The 15,356-nt window shown below is 52.6% G+C and overlaps 1 protein-coding gene across 4 annotated transcripts in view; it reads left to right on the top strand.

Moving 5' to 3' along the window:
• ADARB1 (adenosine deaminase RNA specific B1) overlaps nucleotides 1-15,356 on the top strand; it is a 129,437-nt gene that overhangs the window by 68,969 nt on the left and 45,112 nt on the right. The gene's annotated exons all lie outside the window — the stretch shown is intronic.

Here is a 15,356-nt window from a genome sequence, read left to right as displayed (position 1 = left end):
AACTCTGAGCTTGGCTGCAGCCTGAGGCTGGGATCCTCCATGTTTCCAGGATCAAGAAGAGAACAGGCTATGGGGACTGTTTATAGAAATGGAGACCCAGACCCGTAGAAGTGTGCTTCCTCTGAGTACTGCTGGGGAACAGGCCACCTATTCTTTATGTAGAGTGTGGAGATGCAGCTGGTTGTGGGTGATGCAGGCAGCACCTGAGAGAGCAGGTGGCCATCATACCAGGCTTCTTCCCTGGTTTCATTCCCTGGTTTCACTTTGCTGAGAGAGTACCTCTTAGTGAGGTGCAAAGCACTATGACAACTCGAGATACAGGGTGGGATGGAATATATTCATCCATCCACCCATCTCCCCATCTGCTCATTCATCCACCCATCCATTCATCCATCTCCCCATCTGCTCATCCATCCACCCATCTACCCATTTATTCATCCATCTATCCATCTCTCATCCACCTGTCTACCCATCTATTCATCCATCCACCCGTCTATTCATTCATCTACCCATCCATCAACCCATCTACTTATCCATCCACCCATCTACCCATTCCCTGTTTATCTACCCATCTGTCATCCATCCATCTGCCCATTTATTCATCCATTCACCCATCCATCCATATACAACTCTACCCATTCATTCATCCATCTACCCATCTGTCATGTACTCATCCATCCATTCTTCCACCCATCTTGATCCATCTACTCATCAATCTATGCTTCTACCCATCTACCTATCCATCATTTATCCAGCCATCCATCATCCATCCATCTACCCATCTATTCATCCATCCATCCATCTGCTCATCTATTTGCCCATCCCCCCTTCTTCCTTCCTTCCTTCCTTCCTTCCTTCCTTCCTTCCTTCCTTCCTTCCTTCCTTCCTTCCTTCCATCCACCCACCCACCCATCCATCCATCTATCCAACAAGTACCTGGTAGAGTCTCTGTTGTGCTGGCTCCAGGAGTTTGGGCATGCACAGGACAGGTGTAGGTTATAGGATGGTAGTGGCAGAAGGACTGCCCCAACTTTCAGGCTTGGGGTTTGCTCTGGAATGAGCCACCTGAAGTGCCATTTGGTGGACGAGGAGGGTGGATTTGTGATGCAGTGCCGCTCTGCTGTGTGTGTCGGGGAGGAAGGGATGGCTCTTCCCCAGTCTCTGGCAAGAATAAAAGTCACCTGTCTACCAGGAGAAGGGCACAAGTGCGGACAGCTGCTGAGCCCTGCCCCCCAACAGTGAACAGCAGCAGAAGATGGAAGGCCTAGGTTTTCTAGAACCTGTCGTGATAGATGTATGTGCATTTCACAGCATTCATGCTGAGAGGCTTCACAGCACAACTGGGGAGACTGCTTGCTTGGACGGAGCTCCTTCAGCCAGAGGGGATGCTTCAGAGATAGAGCCGCTCTGGGTCGACAGTTGAAATTGTAAAGCAAATCTGTAGAGTAAGGTTTGTGAGGTTGTTCTGGAAATAGTATGAAAATTGGCTCAAATCTGAACAGTGCTTGTTCTTAGTGCAATTATTAGTGTTCATATTGAAAATATAGTTCACGTTGTCTTCTTTTCCTTTGATTCCAGAAAATACAGTATATTTTTCAGAGAAGTGAGATTTTAATTAGACTGTGTTAAGTAGAGCAAATAGAGACTGCATTGCAAGTACATTGCTAGTGTGCGTCCATTTTGAAGGACAAAGTGTGGTTGTAAAAACAACGCTCTGCAAAGGTTTTCTTCTACCATAGTCGATTCTGAGCTGGGAACGTTATTGTGTTGTTCCAGAAGCAGGCTTCCACAATGTGTGCATTTGCTCAGACATGCCATGCTGAGGAGCAGGAGAGGCTGCAGAGGAGAGAGCACGGCGGTCTGTGCTCGTGCACACGCACGCACACGCACATGCAGGCAGAGTGAGAAAAGAGGGCCAGAGGGTGGGACTGAGGGTAGAGCAAGCCCAGTGCTGACAGACCTGGCTCCTGCAGCTACTTCAGGATTTAGGCGTCTTTTGTTCTTTACCAGAAGGTTCTGGAGTCACGCAGGGGTCACCTCGCGCTGGTCCAGGAGAAGAAGGCGGCAGGGAATACGAAGGAGCACACGGGGGTGTGTGGCCAGGCCCGGAAGCCGGCGTACACCGTGGACAACGCAGCCCTCCCCAGGGAGAGGCCCCTGCGTATCTGCCCGCCGCTGTGCGTGGTGCGCCACGGTTGGTGGCCTCTGAGCCTTGCGATGGGGTCCTGCCAAGCCGGGGTATGCACTCTGCCCCGATGTGGGGCCTCCTACCCAACCCCGAGTCTGGGGGGGGTTGCTGGCCCCCCCCCGGTTCTTGCTGGTCCTCTGGAGCCCCACGGGGGGCGGCCGTGGAACAGTGCAGGAGGGAGCCCGCGACCCTCCGAAGGGTTTGTGGGGACCCCATAAACCAAAGAATTTAATCTTAGACAAACTCGTGTCTGTATGTTTGCTGGGTATAAAACAGACGTGTTCAGAAGAGTATGTGTGCTGGTGCTGACTGAGTGGAACGACGGCTCAGATGCGCACATCGTCTTAGCGCTTAGAGTCCTCTAGTCCCCGGTACCAGTGACGTCGGTCCGCGGAGGCTCCCGTCGAGTTGGGGGTCTGCCCGAGGTCGCCGTGCGGCCCTCTCCCACGGTGCCCCCACGTCCACAGATCCCACTGGCTTCTCCTCTGCTGCCAGGTTCAGTCCTGCCTGTGGTTTGGCCACTCGCACCGGCCATGAGCTCCGACTCTGTGCTGACGCCCCCTGGGCGCCCGGTATTTGCCGCTACACCCGCGGGCAGTGTGCGTCCTGTCAGAGGCGGCAGCGCGGGGGCTGCAGAGACCGAGCCCGCCGGCTTCAGACGGGGGTCTACTTCCCAGCCCACTTCCGGAGTCTGTAAAGCAAGGCATGTGTAGGAGGGTGGCTCAGAATGAAAACTTCATTTTTCTCATTATGGAAGCAATGTTTATTGTAAGAATTAGGAAAACAGATGCAAAATAAACTTCATGAACAAGCAGAAGTGATAGTTCTTTTTTTAAAAGTTTTAAAAATATTTTATTTTTCAGAGAGACAGAGTGAGCACGTGCATGCAAGCAGGGGAGGGGCAGAGAGAGGGGGACACAGAATCTGAAGCAGCTCCAGGCTCCGAGCTGTCAGCACAGGGCCCGACGCGGGGCTCGAACTCATAGACCGTGAGATCATGACCTGAGCCGAAGTCAGACGCTTAACCGACTGAGCCCTTCCAGCACCCTGCAACGGTCATAAATTTTTTAACTAAGCCTTTGAGTCTAAGCAGTCTCAATAGTTTCGTCCAGTTGTTAGAACTGGAATCAGAGTTCGAAGGCTGGTGTCAGTCAGTCTTGGTGTTTGTTACTGTGGCGGGAGCCCAGTATTGCCGACCCGTGCTTTGGGCCTTCCCGGCGGCCCCCAGGGAGGAGAGCACACCCGCGAAGACCTCCCCCCCGCCCAGCAGCTGCTTGGAGCCCTGCTGCCCGGTGGGGTTTGCCTGGAGCGCCTCCTACAGCGCCCTGCTCGCGCCCACCCAGTCCCTGCTGAACAGTGGGCTGGCTTTACCCCCTGGACGCCAACATGGAGAAGGCCAGTCGGGCCAGGGGCTCCTGCGGGAAGTGTGGCTTTGGCCTTCATGGAGGCCACTGATTTCTGTTCGCTGCACAGGCCCCTTCCCTGTGCCTCAGCCAACCTGTGGTTTTAATGCTCTCTGACAGTTTGACAGCTGACGTCTTTCTTTGCTTACTTTCAAAGAGGTGCAGCTAAGAAGCTTATCGAAGCCCAGTTACGTTTATTCTTTTAGAAGTTTTGTACCGTTTTTTAAATTGGTTATTTGTCTTTGCGTTATTGACTCTACCAGGCTATTGATAGTTTGCCTGGGGAGACACGGCTCTTGTTTTCAGGTGGGCTGGCACATGGAGGTCACTGAGTTCCTCCCCACCACCCAGGGTCATCTAGAAGGTGCCGCCTTCTGACAGGGGCGCTCCAGGGCCCCTGGATGTGCTGGGAGACACTCGGCCACTTATCCAGGGGACTCGGCAAGAGCGAAAAGCCAGCCTTTCCTGGAGGCACACTCATTCTGGCGCCTGCCGTCACACCCGTGGCCCACGGGGCATGGAGCGGGGGCTGGGTGATGACGGGGCGCAGGCCGGGGGGAGCCCCGAAGCAAGTTGTCTTTGTGGGCACATCAGTCTGCCCACCCGCTTGCTCTGATTTGGTGCTGCATGTGGCCCCGTGCGGTTCTGGGCTTCGCTCCTTTGTGCCCGTGCCCGTGCCCGGCTCAGTGAGGTGCTGACTGCAAGTGGCTCGGCCCTGGCTGCCCTGTTCTGTGCGGCCAGCACAGTGCTCAGCTTTGTGAACTGTGTAACCGGTGCCCTGTAAGGGGACTCCAGGGTTAGAACGCTGGTTTACTGAGCGTCTTCCTGGGTAGGATTCTCACTCATAACATCACGGGCTTTTATTTGCAAGTAAGATGCACTTTTGTTGGCTGCCTGATTGTTTGCATAGGACGCTCCCTGACTCTGGTTTCTTACCCTCTAACTAGTCACCGTGCCGATGAGTGCAGAGGTCAGAGATCGCACCTGCATGGGCCGTGCTTAGAATCAAGTCAAAACTCAAGACTTGACTTTAAGAATATATTTAAGAATTACTTTAATTTTGGCGCGCCTGGGTGGGTCAGTCGGTTAAGCGTCTGACTTTGGCTCAGGTCATGATCTCACGGTTTGTGGGTTCGAGCCCCGCGTCGGGCTCTGTGCTGACAGCTCAGAGCCTGGAGCTGCTTCAGATTCTGTGTCTCCCTCTTTCTCTGACTCTCCCCTGCTCATGCTCTCTCTCTCTCAGAAATAAATAAAACATTTTAAAAAAAATTTTAAAAAGAATTACTTTAATTCCGGAGCCCCTGGGGGCTCAGTCGGTTAAGCGTCCAACTCTTGATTTCAGCTCAGGTCATGATCTCACAGTTGTGAGTTCGAGCCCCACTTCAGGCTCTGTGCTGACGGCAAAGAACCTGCTTAGGATGCTCTCTCTCCCTCTCTCTCTGCCTCTCTTCTGATTGTGCTCTCCCTCTCTTTCAAAATAAATATACCTAAAAATTTTTTTAAGTTAAAAAAGAAAAAAAGAATGACTCTAATTCCCTGGGAAGTATGAATGAGCAGCGTCTCTTCTGTGCTGTGGGGTTTATCGTGTGGACAGAATCAATCCCCTGCACGTGTCTGCTGTTGTCTCAGTACCTGGTGCTTTAGTGTCTCTCTGTCTCTTGTGTCAAGTGAGCCTGGATATCTGATTTACCAAAAGCAGCCTCGGGCGATGGGATGTGGCGAAGTGTGAGCGCGTGGCCATCCGTGCTGGCCTGCTCCGGCAGTGGTGGTGACTAGCCGACACCCGGGGGTGCTTGCTGCGTGCGGGCACCAGGCCACAGGCTGCGAGTGTTTCTCACCAGAGAGCCTCGGTGCCCTCGAGAGCCTTGCAGGCGGCCTCACAGCTAGAAACTGAAACAGGCTCGCTGGGACCCTCACGCTGGCACCCCCCCCCCCACCTCCTGCTAACAGCCATCCTGCAGCCCACGAAAAAGTGGGCAGGCTTCGGGTGGAGTGTGACCTCAAACATGGCACCTATAACCCATATGAGGAGATTAATAATAATAGCTACTGGGAAGACATTTCTTATTCATGAGTTGTACTCAGAAGATAACCTTTCACATTGGTTGGAACCAGATTACAACTGCTTTGTTTACAACTGTTTCTGAGTTAAGGACTCAGGAGGAAAGTTAGTATTTAAGTTTAGAGGTGTTTTCAAGAAAGCTGCTAATAGGGGCGCCTGGGTGGCTTAGTCGGTTAAGCGTCCGACTTTCGCTCAGGTCATGATCTCGCGGTTCGTGGGTTCGAGCCCCGCGTCGGGCTCTGTGCTGACTGCCAGCTCAGAGCCTGGAGCCTGTTTCAGTCTGTGACTCCCTCTCTCTCTGACCCTCCCCTGCTCATACTGTCTCTCTCTCTCTCCTAGAAATAAATAAAACATAAAAAAAAAAAAAAGAAAGCTGCTAATAGAGATTCCGGCGGTAGTCAAGATGTGATTAGTTGGGGTCACTGCAGATAGGACTCCCCCATCTTGCACACCAGCAGGCACCTCACTGAGTGGCCCAAGTACAGAGGGTCAGCTCTGAGGCCTGCTGGGAAGGGCAGGGGGGTCCGGCCAGAGAGGAGCGCTCAGGGGGGTGAGCACTGGGACGGCTCTGCCGGAGGAGTGGGCCTTCTGGGAGCCGTGGGGCGGCCGAGCAGCGGCCCGGGGCCTTCTGGGCACGTAGCATCCCAGGCCAGGGGTCATGAGCTGGGAGCTTGCTGTGGTGGGGCTCAGTGCAGCCCTGGGCGGGAGGAGAGCCCCTCTGGGAGGAGCCACACGTGGTTGGGGTGCTCTCCTGGCCATGTCGGGGAAGTCCTAGGGAGCAGTCTGCGTCGGTGAGTGGAAGCGACTAGAAGCGTGTTGGAGATCTGGGGTTCTCGTCTGCCACTCTGTCCCCTGCTCACCCTCTGGCTGGGCCCGCGTGCTTGCCGCTGGCCGGCTCCTCTGCGGGGCGCCCTGCGTGGGAACTGTCCGGTCTCCGACCCCACGCTGCTGTGCTGAGTGCGGCCGGCTCAGCGGCCGCGGCCTTTGTGTTCTCTAATAAGGCCCTGGTTGTTAACAGTAGCTCGTCTGTTTCTGGACAAGTTGACATCTAGTTGGCACATTTTAGTAAAAGTTATAAATTAGAAAAAATTGATAAAATCCACGTCCTCCTTCTGGCAAAGACCAGCACATGGCCCTCGTTAGAGCAGCAGACGCGGAGCGGATGGGACCCGAGCGCAGGCGGGCTGTCTGGCGCGGGCGCGGGCTCAGGGCGCGGCGCGGCCCGTTTGGGGGAGCGGCTGTAGCAGCGGTTAAGGCCCGGCCGGGGGGGCGCGGCTGCCCCGTGCGGCTGACACAGGCGGGGCTTCGGGAGAGGAGCTGCACGGGGAAGAGCTCGGGGCTCCTCACGGGCAGGGGCGGGTGCTGGGCACACACAGGCCAGGAGCTCGCGCCGGCCTCGCGGCGCGTGGGGGAGGCCAGGCCGCGGCGCGTGGGGAGGCGAGGCCAGGGCGCGTGGGGGAGGCCACGGCGCGCGGGGAGGCGAGGCCGCGGCGCGTGGGGGAGGCCAGGCCGCGGCGCGTGGGGAGGCGAGGCCAGGGCGCGTGGGGGAGGCCGCGGCGCGCGGGGAGGCGAGGCCAGGGCGCGTGGGGGAGGCCGCGGCGCGCGGGGAGGCGAGGCCAGGGCGCGTGGGGGAGGCCGCGGCGCGGGGAGGGAGGTGGGGGTGACGCTGGCTAGGGTCTCCCGGAGCGGCCTGTGAGGAGGTGGAGGCTGCAGTGATGTGGGGGGAGAGCAGCGCAGGGCCAGGCCTGGGGACCCCGCCCGTGAGGAAAAGCAGCTGCGAGGGCGCTGAGGAAGCCACTGGGACCGGTGTGAGGAGGGACCAGGTGTCCCCTGCACGGGCAGAGGTGGCCCCCGGGCCCCAGCGGGCGGGTGCTGGAGGACTTCCTGGTGACCTGCGAGAGGCGCCCGGCTGCGTGGGGCGATACGGGATCCAGGGGAAGACGTCACGGGGGTGCCGGGGCTGCGGCTCGGGATGCCCGGTGCCCAGGAGGGCGGAGGCCGGAGGCTGCGGTGTGCAGTGCTTGCTTGGGGAAGAGCCGGCAGGTCAGGAGCCGGGAGGGGAGAGAGCCAGGGCCGCTGCTTGCGAGCCGGGCGGGGCAGACCGCAGACGGACCGACTCGCACACCGTGGCGCAGCCTCTACCAAAGCTGCAGCCGATCCAGAGGGCGCCGGGGCCTCCTGTGCGCCAGGCACACTCTGCCCCCAGGTGCCGCCGTGCCCTCCGCAGTGATGAGGTGGGGACTGAGCCCGCAGCCTGGCGGAGCGGCAGCTGCTTCACCTGTCCGCTGGCACGGGTGTGGCTGTCCGTAGTGTTCGTCCTGGTGCGTCTGCCATGCGTCAGTGACCTGTGCCCGTAACCCTGACCTGACCCTGTGTTTGCTTTCTGTGCAGGGTCCCAGACACACTATGCGCTTCAGCTTGGGGAGACTCCCCCCCAGCGCTCCCCTCCCACACCCCCCGGGGCTCCCCTCCAGTGCCCCCTGGATGAATGCCTTAGGCATTGCTGTGCTTTTTTTAAAAAAAATTAGGGCTTCATGTTTTTAGAGCAGTTTTAGACTCAAGCAGAATGGAGGGGAGGTGCAGAGATTCTCCCACCCCCAGTCCCGCATTATCCACACACACCACCCGAGTGGTGTGTCTGTTACACTAGACAGCTGCACCCGCACGTCATCACCATCCAGGGTCCACGCTTGATCTTATGGCGTCGGGTACTTTCTGTGGGTTTTGCACAAATATGTGAGAACACATGTCCACCATCGTGGTATCACAGAGCTTGTTTTCACTGCTCTACGAGGCCTCTGTATTCTACCCATTATCCACAACCCCCCCGCCCCGGCCGCCCCCGACCTTCCCGCCGTCTCCATGCCCTTGCTTTTCCAGAACGTCACACAGATGGAATCCTACAGGACGCAGCCTTTTCAGATCGGCTGCTGTCACTTACTGACCTGCATTTAAGGTTCCTCCGTGTCTTTCGTGGCTGACGGCCCGTTTCTTCTTGGTGCTGCCTACGTCCCGGTGTTGGGAGGCACTGGCGTACCTGCCCATCCCCTCCAGGAGGACACTTTGTGGCTCCCAGGTCTGGCAGTTATGGACGAAGCTGCTGTGAGCATCCGTGTGCAGGGTGTCATGCAGATGTGGATGGTCACCTCCTCCGGGAAGACCTCCAGGAGCGTGATCGCGGGGTCGTGTGGTCAGAGCGTGTTCAGTTTTGTGAGAACCCAGCCAACCGTCTTGCGAGGCGGCGTCACCACTCTGCTCTCCCAGCGGCAGGGAGGAGGCGCCTGTCCCTCCGCTTCCCCGCCAGCGATCCTCGTTCTCAGTGTTCTGGGGTGTGGCCGTCCTCACAGGTGTGCGGTGGTGTCGTCGTCATCTTCACTCTCATTCCCTGATGACGTGGACACTGCGTGTCGTCTCTGGGGAGGCGTCTCTTCAGGCCGTTTGGACATTTCCTAATTGAGTTCATTTTCTTATTGTTGAGCTTTAAGTGTTGTTTGTGTCGTTCGGACGTGTCTTCTTTTATCAGATGCATGTGTTACACGTATTTTCTCCCAGCCTCTGGCTCGTCTTCCCGTCTCACCAGTGTCTTCGCAGAACAGAAACCTTACACTTCTCTGCAGTCCAGTTTATGAATTAGGTGGTAGCTTTGGTGCTGGATCTAAAAGTCCCCTCCTCTCCGAGGTCACCTAGGTTTCTCCTGTTTTCTCTTCTAGAAGTTAAACAGTTTTGCATTGTGCGTTTAGGTCTGGGACGCACTGTGAGTTAATTGTTGTGAAGAGTGTAAGGCCTGTGTCCAGGGTCCCCCTTTGCGTGTGGGTGTCCGGTTCTTCGAGCACCCCTTGTTGAAGAGACTCCCTTTGCCCCCCGATTGCCTCTGCTCCTTTGTCGAGGAACCAGTAACTGTCTCTGTGGGGCTCTCTTTCTGGGTTCTCTGTTCCGTTCCACGGATCAGTTTGTTTCTTTCTCCACCACCGCACTGTCTTGATCACTGTAGCTTTATAGTGAGTCCGGAAGTCGATGGTATCAGTCCTCCCCTCCAACTTTGTTCTTCTTCAACATTGTGTTGGCTATTCTGGGTCTTTTCTCTCTTCCTATAAACTTCAGAATCCGTTTGTCAATATCCACAAAGTAACTTGCTGGGAGTTGGATGGGGATTGCATTGAATCTATAGACCAAGTTGGGAAGAACTGACATCTTCACAGTATTGAGTCTTCCTATCCATGAACATGGAATATCTCTGCATTTATGTAAGTCTTTGATTTTATCAAGGTTTTATAATTTTCATCATATAGGTCTTGTACATATTGTTAGGTTTATACCTAAGTGTTTTTTTCTTTGGGGTGCCAATGTAAACAGTATTTTATTTTTTACTTCTAATTCCATATATTTATTGCAGGTATATAGGAAAGTGATCGACTTCAGTATGTTAACCTGGTATACTGCAACCTTGCTATAATTACTTATTAGTTTAAGGCATTTTTTGTTGATTGCTGTGCTTATTTTAATTTGCTGCATTTCATTAGAAAACACATGTTTGTAGAAGTAATACACGAACTTTATTTCCTGTGCACAGCCTGCCATATCTCATTCAATGCGTACAGAAGGGTAATTGACATCCCTTACTTGGATGGTTGCCTAGAAAAAAAATATTTTATTGTAAATGTTATACACAGAATGTTTTAGATACTTCAGTGATATTATTTTGTTTGTACAATAGTGAAAGCAAAATGCAAACCATGAAATTTATTCTCCAAATGTACACGATTAAGTTGTTGAATATCAGGTTATTTTCCTTCAAATGATTTAGGAGTTTTATATTTCTGTTACCTTTATTAAATAATCAAATCATCATTTAATATTTTTGCTACAGCTATAAATTAATCTAGACTTTAACATGTCGCTTGACTTATAGTAAAGAATCAGCACTAATAATCTCCATTTTAACACTTCTCTTTTTAAAAATTTGCAGTGTATGGCTGTTAAAAATAAAACCCATAATAACCCCAAGTAATATCTAAAACTTTTCTTAAAACCATTCTGTTTTGAAAATTAAATGGATAAAATCCAGTAATAATTGCTAGTAATTTTAACCAAGTTCACTGCTTGTCTCAAACATTTTTTTGTCTATACATTTTTAGTGAATTTCTAAAGATAGAATTTTCAGCAGCACAATAGAGAATATTCACATTCTGGCACATCTTTAATATAAGTAAGTCGTGTTCTTTATATTTATTCCAGAGTATTTTTTTTCCCTAAGGGAAGGGAGGGCACGAGAAGGTAGGAACACGCACAGCCTCACTCTCCCTGGTGGAGAGATCAGGGCACTGTCAGGCTAGAGGGACCACTTTCCTTCGTGCACGCTGTATACTTCATGCCAACGTGCGCGTCAACAAAGGTAATAATACAACAGACAACCATTTATCCACCACCCACGTAAGAAACAGAACATTGCCAATCAAATCGTGTTATGCGAAGTCAGTCCTTCCGTGCGGTAACCCGTAGCCAGTCCTGTTTACTAGGAAGTACTCATTACCGACTTGGGGCTTGGGGCTCCGCATCGTCCACACAGCGAGTTTTGGAGTGTGCTTGTTGTGACTCTGGACCCAGCAGCCGTCACACCGATGGGGCATCTGTGAACTACGCATGCCGTTTTGGGTGTTGACGCTCCATTGTGTCAGGTCTGGGCGCTCTGGCCCTGCCTTTTTGTGGCTGCTCAGACCTGCTCGTTTCTCCACGTAAACCTAGAACCCACTGGCTTGTTCTGTCAAATGAAGGAAAGTTGGAGTTGGAACTGGAATGCAGGTCTTTTGATGCCACCTTGAGGGGTCTTTTCACCCCTGGGTGCCCCCAAGTTTAGCTTAGTTCCTGCTTCTTCAGGGGCATTCTCAGGAAGGAGGAAATTATTTGAATATTGCTGTCAAATAAAGCTTTTCTTTAATTGGCCATTCCTGGAATGTTGTTCCATATGGGATTTTTGTGGAGTTTTCATTCTTCACGTGTCTGTAGTACAGGCCTTAAGAAGTGCTTTTCAGAATAAAAGAGAAATGATTACATGAAATGCCCTAAAGTGCTTGCACTTATTACTTTGCTTTGTTTTCTAACCTTTGGTATACGAGTGGCATTTGTAGGAGCTGAACACGTTGGTTTCTGCTCTGCGAGAGATTTCTGGCTTCCACTCTTAATATGCACGTACCCACATGCCACCATGCTTAGCCCGATGATTTTCTACTGTGAGACATTTTCCGTGTCCTTTTTTTAGATTTTAATGTGTAAGAGCAGGTAAACAAGGTGAGCTCTGCAAGTCAGGTGAGCTCCGTTGTGCCGGGCGCCTCCGCGTCTCAGACTCACCGCCGCCGTTTGTGGTCGTCCTCGTCCCAGACCTCCGGGGAAGCCGCCTGCTCAGCGTACCAGTCGCGGCTTAATTGTGTCAGGTGCCTTCTGCCGTAGCCGTAGAAATAATACGAGAGAGAACCCTGTTCGCTTTACACTGTGCGCTTTTATAATGAGGATATTGACCTCCATATAGTCAAGATCCAGAACGTTCTATTACCCTTTTATAGCTCCACCCACACCTTCCCCAAATCTTGATGACCACTAATCTGTTCCCCATTTTTACAGTTTTCTCATTTCAAGAATGTTATGTATCAGTGGACTGTGCATGGGTCCATACAGTGACCGTGGGATTGGTTTTTTCACTCAGACTTATTCTCTGGAGATCCACCCAGACTGCTGTGTATATCAGTATCTTGTTCCTCTTCATTGCCATGGTCATCCACGGTATGGATGGGCCACATTTTATTTAATCATTCACCTGTTGAAGGGCATCTAGGCTTTCCCCAGTTTGGGACTATTATGAATAAAGTTGCTTATAAAAACTCATGTTTATTAAAAAAAAAAAAAAGTAATCTCTTCACCCGACGTGGGGCTTGAACTCATGCTCTAACGACCAAGCCAGCCCAGTCCCCCAGGTATACATTTTTTTTGTGTGAACCTTGTCTTCATTTCTCTGGGATAAAATGCCCATGTTTAGTTTTTAAGAAGCTGCCAAACTGTTTTCCGGCGTGGCCTCCCCGTGTGCCATTCCCACCAGCCACGAATGAGGGATCCGGTTTCCCAGGCGTCACTATTTTGTATATGAGCCGTTCTCATGGGTGTGTGGCGGTGTCTCACGTGGCTTTAAGCCGCATCTCCCTGAGGGCTAGTGATAGCGAACCCCTTTCTGTGAGCTCACTTGCCATCTGTATACGTATATCCTCTTTGGTGATACTGGCTGTCCATGTCTCCACTTCCCGACAGGCTTGTTTTATTGTTTAGTTTTGAGAATTTCATGTATATTCTACTTGTTGGACATGTGGCTTTCAAACCTTCCCTCCCCATCTGTGGCCCGTCTGCGTCTTCTCAATGGGCTCTTGCAGGCGTGTTTACTTTGGAAGAGGCCCAGTTTGTCAGTGTTTTCTGTCACAGGTCATGCTTCTGGTGGCAGTCTGCAGATTCTTTGCCTCGTCCTAGACCCTGAGGGTTTTCTTCTGTGAATTCACAATGAAGCCCCTGGTGTATTTCGAGTGTATCCTGTGTGGGGTGCAGACTCGGGCAACCTCTGTGGACCGCGCTGTCCCCCCTCCGCTGCCCCCTGCTGGCACCGTTGCCCACAGTCCGGGGGGCCTGTTGGTGCGGGCCTCTCGCTAGGGCCTTGTTCCGCGTGTCTGACCCTCGCCAACCCCACGCCGCCTTGCTGACCGGCGCTGCTCAGTCAGCCACTAAAATCAGTTAGACTTACTCTTCACCTTCTTCCTTTTTGTGACAGCTGCTTTACCGTCTTTCTCCAATAATTGTAACATCTCTGGGTTGGCATTCTGCTGATTGTATTTTTTCATTCAGTTTGAGGTCTTCGTATGATGATGAGTGATTTCATCATATGATTTTTTTTAATTGAAACCTGGACATATGTTACAAGAGTCTTACTGGAGCTTCCTGTTTCCACGGACTTTCTCTCTTAAGCTCTGTCTGCTGGGGGGGGGGGCGACCCCCTCGTCGCTGCCATGTGGGTCCAGGGTCCCAGCTCCCAGGTTGCTGCTCTTCCGTGGCCTCCACTGACATTGCCAGGTGGAGGCGAGTCTTGCCTCCCAACTGGGCCTCCCCCGACACCCCCAGGGGGGATGAGATGGGCACCTTGGCGGGCTCCCCGAGCGTTGGCCCTGACTGTGCGGTACAGGCAGGAGGGTAGGGAGTCCGGCCGGGGAGGGCGCTTCCTCCGTCAGTTGCCTGTCAAGCTGGCAGGTGCCTGTCTTGGACCTTTGGCCACGGTCAGTTCTTGTTTGGTTCGGGTGTGTTGTCTGCGTCTGTTGGTGTTTCCAGGTTACCAGCATCTTCAGCTCCCAGTCTGGGATAACCATGCAACGGCAGGCCCTGGGCGGGGGCGGGGGGTCCCTGCTGTGCAGTTCCTCGGTCCCCAGCTGGTCTGTGACCTGGTCTGCCTTCTTCCCTCCCCTCCAGAGCCTTTCTGGTGTTCTCTGTGGATGTCATGTCCAGGATGGTGGCTTGCACTGAGCTGGGGGAGAGGAAGAAGGACATGCATTCCAGCGCCCCACAGGGCACACCCCTTCAGCTGCTTTAAACCAGTGTTCAGCCAGTGGGAACAGCGTGCTCTGTACGGGTCTGAGTGTGTGTCCAGATACTAGCTTGTGTTTCTCTGAAGTGCCCGTGACTGTGTGCTTTCCTACAAGCCACCCCCGGCCGTCTTCAGGGGGTGCCTCTGCTGGCCTGCCCCCCAGGTTTGGCTTAGCTGTCACACACCCATCTTCCTGACCTGACCCTCCCACTGAGCGACCCCTTAGAGCAGCTGCGTCTCACCGAGTGCGAGCTGTGCTGTACACCTGCGGCACTGCTTCCCTCCCACCCTGGACCTCAAGGGAGTCACTTTCTATGAAAACTTCCCATAATGGGAATATTAAAACACAAGGAAATACAGAATTGCAAATGGAAGCCGTCATGCCCATCAGCGGGGTCAGCACGCCGACACGCCCCGTCTGCGTCATCCAGACGCCATCTGCTTTTCCCCTCCATGCCGTGCTGGTTTACAGTACTAAACCCCAGGTAGTGTCATTTCATGTGTAGGCACTTCCAAATACATCCCTAAGAATTAAATACTGTTCCCACCCTGAAATGATTAATAATTACTTAATATGATCAGCTACTTAGGTTATATTTATATTTAAATTTCTCAATTGCAGAACATACTTGATCCATTTAGATTTATAGTATCCCCTGTGCTTTGCACAGAATACATTTTCAGAAAATATATCATGAAGTAATTAATAAATATAAAATAATGCTTTTAAAACTATGTGGAACACTTTTTTTAAAATTTATTTTTGAGAGACAGAGCACAGGTGGAGGAGGGACAGAGAGAGAGAGACACACAGAATCCAAAGCAGGCTCCAGGCTCTGAGATGTCGGCACAGAGCCCGACGCGGGGCTCAAACTCATATACTATGAGATCATGACCTGCCAAAGTTAGATGCTTAACCGACTGAGCCACCCAGGCTCCCTGGAACACTTTCTTGAATAAAGGATTCTAAAAAGAGGGGCTCCAGGCTGGCTCAGTTGGAGGAGTAAGCAACTCTTTATCTCTGGGTTGTAGGTTTGAGTCCCCTGTGGGGGGTAGGGATTACTTAAATAAAAGATTCTAAATAGGAACTCATTTAAC

The sequence above is a fragment of the Hyaena hyaena genome, unplaced genomic scaffold, assembly GCF_003009895.1.
Source record: "Hyaena hyaena isolate Hyena2069 unplaced genomic scaffold, ASM300989v1 scaffold_600, whole genome shotgun sequence".
In the NCBI taxonomy this organism is placed as follows: domain Eukaryota; kingdom Metazoa; phylum Chordata; class Mammalia; order Carnivora; family Hyaenidae; genus Hyaena; species Hyaena hyaena.
Note: the sequence above shows the minus strand (reverse complement) of the source record. Positions and strands in the feature narration are given on the sequence as shown.